General features: G+C 37.0%; 1 long non-coding RNA gene across 1 annotated transcript; it reads right to left on the reverse strand.

The window, feature by feature from the left end:
• Positions 1-5,446: 5,446 nt before the first annotated feature.
• Positions 5,447-7,735, reverse strand: LOC138962924 (uncharacterized). The gene is made up of 3 exons (XR_011454652.1): positions 7,681-7,735; positions 6,431-6,477; positions 5,447-5,691 (listed from the first exon to the last, which is right to left on the reverse strand). It is a non-coding gene; the product is annotated as an uncharacterized lncRNA (long non-coding RNA).
• Between the last annotated feature and the right edge of the window lie 300 nt (positions 7,736-8,035).

Below are 8,035 nucleotides of genomic sequence, written 5' to 3' on the forward strand. Positions count from 1 at the left end.
TTTAACTGCTTAATCTCTCTTTGTAGTTATGCTTTTATACTTAGCAAAGGAAAATACTAACAAAAAAATCATTTGAACAATAACTGATGTCGTAGAGTGTCATTTTACTACACAATACGTAATGTGGGCACTTCTAGCTTCATTAATGACTCTAATATTTAATTTTACCTAAACTCTGAGCGTACGGACATCTTACTGTAACCTCATATCTAACGAAAACAGTTCATTTACCGCCGTGTTTAGATGTTAGAAAACTCGTAAGTCGACATACGAGGTTTTCATCGGCCAAGACTGAAAAACACGCGAACGAAAAAAAATCGTAACTCAAGTTACGTGCAATTTTAGTTCGCGGTTTTGGCAAAATGATATACAAGGTATTTTTGTACCCATTTTTAACGGACTTCCAGCGATCTTAGGCTTTCACCACAATAACCAAAAATAGAGAAAAAATCGTAGATTATTTTGATGTAAAAAAGTAGATTTCGCAAAAAATCGAGTTACGAGGTTTCAATCGGACAAGGACGACATGTAGCCCAAACAAGTCGTCAAGTATTTTATTGTTTTGGGCCCAGAGGGCTTTGAAACAAAGATATAATTTTAACAAAAAAAGGTAACAAATCAGACAGTTAATAAATGTATACAAATTGAGCGGACAAATACAACAATACTATACAATAACAACAACAAAAAATTGGCAATATACACTTCCATACATACAAACAAAAATAAAAGAAAAATAGGTTTAACAAAATCAGGTAAGAGATCAGACAGATAATATATATACATTAAGCGGACAACGATAATATACAGCCGAAATAAATTAGCAATACCATTATGCCATGCATCTTTTGTAAAAAAACACAAAACAAAACAAAAGCATATGTCTACTTTTATTTACAAGCGCATTCCAAAGCCGATCCAGTGTTTTGACACATGATTACTGCTTTTGTCAATGAAAGAAGCATTCGTTTTAAATTGTAAACTTATTAGGCTACTTGCCCTATCCGCTCCAGCCACGTAATCGTGCAATAAATCTGCAATATCTTGCATGGCGTTGGGAGGTGTGCCTCAATTTGCGGGTTTGCTTTGAGACCTCAGAGTAAGGATGTGTCTGGGTGCAGACACTTCGCCTTCAAAAAAGTTAATTTGCACTGAGCAGCATTGGGCTGCAACAATGAAAGCCTCAAAAACAATCATAAAGTTTGTTCAAAGTACCAAGCATGGTAGAAGGTATAAGCAACTGTTTTTTTCAAATTGGTTTAAATCTGCGCTCTAATTCTAAACCAATCTTTGTAAAGTGGAAAGTCATTCAAATAAAGCGAAATTATGTCCGCTGTGTATTTTATTATTTTTAAACACAGGTACTGCACCACGAAAACAATATTGCTAAAAAAAAATAATACGTACACTTTGTGAAAGAAAGTTGTAAAGAAAGTTTTACACAATGATTTGCCATTAGGTTACCTGTTTAATTGCACCAAATTTCTTTTGATGTATCTATAGTATAGATTTATAAGGTTGAAAATTGCTGAAAGTTTTTAAAACAGACTATTGTTTTTGAAAAAGACCTTAGTGTATTTTTAGGTTTATTGATGCTAGATATATTTATATATATATATATATATATATATATATATATATATATATTATATATATATATATATATATATATATATATATATATATATATATATATATATATATAATTATATGGCTTACCCAATCCAACGTATAAAGGAACTCATTGTTATTCAGCCATTAAAGACATTTTCCGAATTACAATGGTTTAATAGCCAACTTGCACAATTCCCCTTTTGAACAGCTCTCTGGTGCGAAAGATAAGGAAGGTTCCCTTCCCTTCGGGGAAAACGTTTTGCTCTCACAAGCACTGGTGTTCTCTGGCTTGTGTAAAAAAAAAAAAAAAAAAAATCTCAATCGCCTTACTTTTGTATTCACGACTTTCCGACCTTGACATTGTAGCTAGGGTCATGTGGGCGTTGGCATCATTGTCCAATCAGAAATAGTCAATGATCATCTCCTCAGTGTGTTCCGGTCCGGAACGCAAAACAGTTTGTGCGGAAAAAGAGAACGTGGTTTGACAACTAAAGGGCATTTTGACCGGCTCGCACTACAGCATCGTTCAAATGTGGGAGAATGACACATCTGACAAATAGCCAGTGGTTACCAACATGAGAAACTGGGGATAGGAATCGTAATCCGTATGTAAGTTTGAAGCGGCCCTGACGCTGTTTGTACGTCAATCCGAAGAGAAGCTATCGTACTAGGCCCCAGGTGACATTTCGTCAAGTTCCACTCCCAGTTTGCCGACTCTATGGCCCTCCCCCCGCCAAACTGCTGCACCCGGTGGCAGAGAAAGCAGTTCGACTTAAGGTGACTGCAAGGCAAGTTCAATTTTGCAAGCTAAAAATAAATGTTCCACTACCTTGTCAGTCTAGATCTGGAACTCATGAAACAGCACTATTCAAATCCCCGTAAAGTGAGCTGGTGTTTTTCTAGATCTAAGCATCGACCGAATTCAATAGAAATGTTCCTTGCATGGCATAATTATTTACCTAAATCTGTTATTAAGTTTGTTGAAAATCAAAGTATTCGTTTTTTGTTTGTTCGCGTGTCTGGTTTTTGCTTAGTCGATTAGCTTACACGATGTGTGGCTTTTTATTTTGTAAGGGTGGTTTAGCATGTATAAAATGAGACCTAGACCACATACGCCATGAAAGTAGAGTTCCCCGTTCAATACCAAGATTGCCAGTATTGATATTCAGACAACTTTTGGATAAATGTGTGGGGCTGTGGTGTTGCAGTGGTAGATTGTTTGCACGGGTATGTAGGTAGGTACGTGTACATCCGTGTGCTTTTGTGCAGGCATTTGTGAAGCAGGAACATGCAACATTTTTGACAAACATCAGGGTTGTGTGTGTGTGTGTGTGTGTGTGTGTGTGTGTGTGTGTGTGTGTGTGTGTGTGTGTGTGTGTGTGTGTGATAAAACCAACTAAGCTTACATCCAACACAAAAAGCTTCAGCTCTACTTCACCACTCACCAGTCAAAGACAAACGCATTGTTTTATTCAACTTTTGACACATATATTCACTCGATCAGAATCGAACCCTCTTCGTGAATATTTTATTTCAGAAAAAAATAACATATTGATTCTACACAACAAATGGTATTGCTATATGCTATGAGTATGAACGATGAAGACTAGCAACCGAGACAGATGAGGCATCAAGTTTCTTAGCCTTTTAGCCTCTTATGTTGCATACATGTCATTTGTTTTTAATTTTTATCTCCTGATAACTGACCAGAAAGGTACGTACAAACATCGATTCTGCAACTACCTCGTAAACTTTTCGATCGCTAATACACCAGAACTTGATACAGTATGCAACACTCAAAGGCCTGATTACCTGTTGCATTGAAACGACAAAAGGAATTAAAAGACTATGTAACTGAGAGGAACCGATGTATTCAAGTTCAGAACGAAGCAGTTTCTGCCTCGGAGCCTGTATCTCATGCTATGGAGCCACTAGAAGAGAAATGTCTGGCGTAGTTTGACCCAACAGACAGAGAAGAGAAGTCAAGGGGGGTAATCTATCGACAGCAGTTGTATTGCTGGTTTGTATTTGATCTTACAAACCATTCTTATTAACTTGTATAAATAGTTTATCGCTTCAGTAAACACTCATCGATTTTGAAGATTACGTAATTTTCAACAACAAAAATTAAAAAAAAATTCGCAATTCAATATTTCACGCAAATGTTACTAATCCGCAAACAATTTTGCATGAACAAGTGTTATGTTGGGGAGAGAGTACGAGTGCGTAGTTAGACATATTTTGAGTGGAGTAGCAAAAATGCTTTAGCCATGCACTAATTATGTTATTGAACTGCTTAGCGGAGATTTCCAGATCAATCATACGGCGGTGAAAGACTGGTCTCTAGTACGGTCTATACTTACAAAATATAAAAATAAACAAACAAACCAACACAAACAAGAAGGGCAAAGCCCATACGACTCACATGCTTGACCTTGATCTTTACATAGCAATGACATCATACACTAAGAACTGCTTTACACATTTTTCCTACCAAAATACATGTGACCTTGACCCAAGGTCAAGGTCATCCAAGGTCATGCAACACAAAGCTGTTAATTCAAGACATAGGAAGTACAATGGTGCTTATTGGCTCTTTCTACCATGAGATATGGTCACTTTTAGTGGTTCACTACCTTATTTTGGTCACATTTCATAAGGGTCAAAGTGACCTTGACCTTGATCATATGTGACCAAATGTGTCTCATGATGAAAGCATAACATGTGCCCCACATAATTTTTAAGTTTGAAACAGTTATCTTCCATAGTTCAGGGTCAAGGTCACTTCAAAATATGTATACAATCCAACTTTGAAGAGCTCCTGTGACCTTGACCTTGAAGCAAGGTAAACCAAACTGGTATCAAAAGATGGGGCTTACTTTGCCCTATATATCATATATAGGTGAGGTATTGAATCTCAAAAACTTCAGAGAAAATGGGAAAAAATGTGAAAAATAGCTGTTTTTTAGACAACATTTATGGCCCCTGCGACCTTGACCTTGAAGCAAGGTCAAGATACTATGTATGTTTTTTGGGGCCTTGTCATCATACACCATCTTGCCAAATTTGGTACTGATAGACTGAATAGTGTCCAAGAAATATCCAACGTTAAAGTTTTCCGGACGGCCGGCCGGCCGGACGGCCGGACGGATGGACGGACGGACGGACGGACGGACGGACGGACGGACGGACGGACGACTCGGGTGAGTACATAGACTCACTTTTGCTTCGCATGTGAGTCAAAAAGGTTTGTGTTGCACGTAGGATTTAAGTATTTAATTGAATAGAAAAGGCAACATCGGAATAAAAACAAATCTCGTGGTTCTCTTGTCAAGGAGTATGCACAGAATATGAAAGAAGATTGTGGAGTAGGCTGCTTTCTATTCTACTGCTCTAAATTAGCAAGAGGCAAGCTTTACAATGCTATTCACACTAGGATGCAAAGCATCCAGTGCTAAAGCTCTCAAATCACAATAGTTACAAGACAAAACACACTTCTTGGGGCTACAAGAAATGTTAATATTTGTAAGCACACAATTGGACACATTTTTGTAAATATTTTTTATTGCCTCCCTTGAATAAAACTTATCCAAAAAAATATTCTGAGAAAAAAAGTTATACTTAAAAGCAAAGCTATCAAGAAATAGGTAGACAACCCGTGTAGATACCTTTATTCTTAAGACATTTTATTTTTGGAGGATGTCACTATGCAATTTTACAGATTTAAAAAAAAAAGCTTTAGATGATCTCCCTTGAACAAACATTTCTTGTTTTTTTACTATGTGTTAGTTTTAAGGGTATATAGAAGAACAATAAAGAAAAAATGCTGCAAATTGACTTGGACGTATTTACAATTTAATTAAACAAAATGTTTCAAATTATCTGATAATGAAATTCTACATTAAAATTAAAGCAGATCTAGGGACTTGTGCACAACATAAAACATAAGGAACTATGATCTGCATTGCTTGTTATGATGATAATGGCTGGCACCTGTCGACCGACTTGCACGCCATAATTCTATATGTTTTACTATGCGCCCTGCATGTCAATGGTCTTTCTCTGGGTGGCTCGATTCTGAGGAGATAAAGAAAATGCATTTAGTGCAAGCAGTACATAATGACAACACACATACAATTACTTAAAGCAGCTGCTGGTTTCAGAGTATTTAGTTAAAGGCCCACCCGAACTTGTTTGCCTCAATGTCGCAGATTTGGTCAGACTTTCACAATGAGTAAGATAACAAATTTAACAATGTTTTGATTTAAAAAAAAAATAGTATTCATTTTTGTTGTTTTCGGCCCCATTCACTGGGAATCTTACTCAAGGACAAGGATTTTTCTTAGGAATATTTGTATGTGAAGCTTCCAAGCCCTAGCTTCAGAAACGACCAAGAAACCCTCAATAATGGATTTTGCTGTGCATGGTGATGGCTATCCAACCGAGTGCGGAGCACTGGTGAATCCTTTCATTCTCCTGATTGCTTGATTCTGAAAATGACATTGTGGAGTTGGTAGTTATGTGAGTGTGTAGTGCCTGCTCTTCGTTGTTTAGTCGGGGGGGGGGGGGGGGGTATTGAATCATATGATCATAAAGTAAGACTTCACTGTGATGTGCAGAGATTTAGTCAGGTACACAACATGCTATGCTATCACGAAATTAGATGTTCTATCCTCTAGATGGGCTACACAACTACATCAGATGTCATGGTTGGGTTTTCGCAAGTCAGCAACATGTTTTAAAGTTCTCATTGGGTAATCACGGTCCGACATCAAACACAGAAAAGGTGGAAAAAAACATAAATCAATGAACTCACCTTCCCTGCATTGTGATACTAGCCATATGGGTCTGCCGAAGTAGCTCCTGTACATATTGAATTAAGTATTCATGTTATTGTTAAGATCACACTTTTTTCTGGTACATGTATATCAGACTGGAAAGTTTCTCAAGGCTTGAAGAATTCAAGAGCTTGCCTATCCCCAATAAAAAAAAAAATTAGTATGCAAGTATTTTCAGGGTCTCAAGGTTTTAATATGAAGTCTGTTTCCTCTGGGGTCATGGAGAAACAAATTACAAATGAGAACATACTGTTACACAACAAATTCCGACCAATTTAGGACACACCCATAACATAACTCACAAACAAACACAGCAATACAATAATTAGTTCTGCAAATACCTAAACGTCGTTCACACTAGGTATACAAAATAAAAAAGCACATTCAGGCAGGTTTGACAAGTAGACCATTCCAGCTGCTTGTTCCAGACCAAGGCCATGTTTTCCCCTCTCTGTGATTGTAAATCATATTATTGTTTATGAATGACTTCAGTTTTTCTAAGTAAATCTCTCGTTGTAATTACTGGTAAATGCATTATCCCAATTAGATATCCTCACATCTAACCTGCGTAAACTTCATTTCAAGGGTTTTTAATTTTTTTTTTAGCTGGCCAAGAAATTATAAGCATTCCTCATTATGTGTTCCTGTCAGACTCAATGAGCTAATCTTATAAAAAAAAAATTTAAAAAAAAGGTAGCATCTTATAATATTCTCACGTGAATTATAGCTAATCAGAAAACTAGTATATATAATTTTTATTTTTTTAAAACTCAAACTGAAAAAATACAGGCATGCAACATTATCCTTGCTGTTTGTGTGATAACCCTTACCATCAACTATTCTATTTCATTTCCATCTTAACAGGCGTAGCACCTCTCTGGAAGCCAAAAGAACACTTTAAATCCACCCCCCCCCCCCCCCCCAGTACTGAGTAAACATTGCTGTGCATATTTAAAAACAAAAAAAACCAATGCCTGAGTCTCCAGTCACCTGTTTATGTTGATGTCCTTGTACTTCACTTGTAGCTTAGCTGTTCAAGAAACTGTTTCTCTGATCACATGATCAAAATTCAAATACTTAATAAACCAATTTTGATTCTATTTCTTCAATAATAAGTTGAACGTCGGCATATGTAATTGCCACAATTTACAGAGTTTTCTGAATAAATGCTGCAAGAAAAACCAACAGAGTGAACAGTTTGTAAATATACTAACATACCTATATTTACCTTATGACATGTGTGGTACAGTGGCTGCTAAAACGTCCGTTACACCTGTCTGCATTATATTAGGTGACAGCCCTGATGGAGACTGAAAAACAAGTTCCTTTGTCAGTACCCTGTGTATGAGTGTGGTCGGGTATGTTCTGGAACAATTAGAGCACTCCCTATGACCATATGTTGCACGGAGGGTAGGGGGGAGGGGGGGGGGCTTTTAGAGGTGTAGTTGTTGGACTGTAGTGTAGAGGCTGATTGGCAGTGCTATGGGGTGAGGGTGGAGCTGGGGCGGAGAATATATCGTATGTAATTGAATACTAATAGTAATAAGCATGATCAGTTAGACTAGAGTTAAAAACTATGTTGA

This window comes from Littorina saxatilis, linkage group LG3 (assembly GCF_037325665.1).
Source record: "Littorina saxatilis isolate snail1 linkage group LG3, US_GU_Lsax_2.0, whole genome shotgun sequence".
Lineage (NCBI taxonomy): Eukaryota > Metazoa > Mollusca > Gastropoda > Littorinimorpha > Littorinidae > Littorina > Littorina saxatilis.